Consider the following 2195-nt stretch of genomic DNA (forward strand, 5'->3'; position numbering starts at 1 on the left):
GCTCCTGTAGGGCTGCCCTCCCCTCCTCACCCCCTCCCCATCACAGGCTCCTGTAGGGCTGCCCTCCCCACCTCCACCCTCCTCATCACTGGCTCTGCCAAAGAAGCAGCCCAACCTCCAACCACCCCCGCCCCCCATCACCGTCTGTCAGGGGCACCAGGGGATGCTGCCCTGGAGTGGGAGAAGATTGCATAGTTATTCATGCAGGGCAGACCCCTGATGCTGCTGGGAGCCAGGAGGCAATTGGGGAAAGATTGATTTTAGAGAGTTGGAGCGGGAGTGTGTAAATCAGCCAAGGGAACGCTCCAGGCACACTCAGGCCCCAGGCAGTGCTGCCTCGAGGTCTAGGCTCTTGGCTGAAACAGTTTCCCTCACAGTGACCTCCAAGTGGCTGGGATGTGTCTGTGCTCTGCTGGCCCAGGATTCCTCCTCCAAGCTGTGTCCCCCCAAACACTCAACATCTAGCCACTACACTCTTACAGCTCTGTGTGTCCTGCTGACAACTGGCTGCCTGCAGATGGCAGCCCCAGGCATGGTGGCCAGTCGGACTCAGACCACGACTCTCCCTTGGGGCCTTGATGAGGTGCCTCTGAACTGGGGCCCTGTCCATCTCTGCTGCTGGTCTGCCAGAGGGCTTCTGGAGGCCTGTGAAGGTGTTCAAACAGGTCTCCCCCAGATGCTCAGGACAGGCCCCCCTAAGATGTTCAGGAGAGGTCTCCTCAAAACACCCAGGACAGGGCCTCCCATGAAGCTCATGCCAGCCCCCCAAATGCTCAGGACAGACCTCCCCAAGATGTGCCCTTTGGCTTGTGGCTTATTTCAAGCTGAAATTAATTGAGGCCCTACAGTCTCAAGAGAAACTTTTACCAGTCCCTTAACTAGATTGTAAATTGGGGGTCCCCCCCCAGAATTAGAATTATTACCTGAAATAAACTTTCTGTCTGAATAACCTGTCCATGTGGAAGGGCAGACAGACATATAGTTGTGGAGTGTTTGGTCTTCATCCTGCGAGTCCCCCTTCTCTCTCCCAAAAGCCTGGGACCCTGTCCCCACTCCTGAGCTCAGGATATATACCTCATTTGCTTTTCCTGCCTCAGACCCCTCCTGTCCATATGGGCGCACATGTATGAAGGAAATGAATTTTTTTTCTGGTGTTCATTCGTTTATTATATCAAGCTGAGAAGAACTAGAGATGGAGGTTCTGACGGGGACAGAGGAACTTCCCTGCCTCTCCCATACCCACTCCCCACCCCCCGTGGTGAGCCAAAGTGCCATTCTGTGACTGGCCACACTATGAGGGTTCGGGACCCAGAACCGGGGTCAGAGAACAAGGGGCCCTCTGGCTTGGAGGGCTGAGAGCACAGGTGCATGCTCCCCACCACTAAGTGGGGAGTTCTTGAGGAGTCTGATCAGGGAGCCGTGGTTTCCGAGCCATCTTTTACGTGGTGTTTTGTGATAGTTTGCTTCTGCTCAGACTAGAAAACTGGCCCCTGAAAATTAGGCTAAACAGAAAGGGTGTGGGTGGAATGAGGTGGAGGGTTAGTGGCACAATCTTGCCCGACCTCTTCTGGAATGGGAAGGAAGGAGCAGGAGGGATGCAAAATGCCCAGAGGCCACCTCTCTGTCATCTCCTGACAGATCCCGGCCCTCAGCTTTTGCAATGGCAATGGCCAGTGACAGGAATAGCTGTCTCCCCCCCCACCCCCTGCAGCCAGGGGGCCATCTCCTTCCTCCAGACCACCCAGGGGACATCCTTCAGATGCTCCCCCATGCCCCCACCCCACACACATACCTCTTGCTCCTCCCGACCTCCTTCTCTGGCCGCAGCACCCCCCACACCCCACTCCCCCTACTCCCGTCCAGACATACCGCCTCCTCTGCTGGCCAGGTCCACCTATGTATCCATCTCTCTGCAGAAAAGAGGCGGCAGTGGCTGAGGGACCTTCCCCAGGAAACCCCGTCACTGCCTCAGATGAAGCGGTCCCTGCTGAGTGCTTTGCCAGGGTCTACGAGGCAATTCAAGATGAGAAATGGAGCTGTGGCTTCAGAAAGGCAAATCATTGCAACAGCACCTTAAAAACATCCACGGAACACAAGCTCTTTGTGTGTGTGTGTGTGTGTGTGTGTGTGTGTGGAAATGGGGAATATATTGTTTTTCACTGTTTGGAAGACTGTTTTCTCATCTTGAAATCACA

This window comes from Condylura cristata, unplaced genomic scaffold (assembly GCF_000260355.1).
Source record: "Condylura cristata isolate star-nosed mole 26May11 unplaced genomic scaffold, ConCri1.0 scaffold00028, whole genome shotgun sequence".
NCBI lineage: Eukaryota > Metazoa > Chordata > Mammalia > Eulipotyphla > Talpidae > Condylura > Condylura cristata.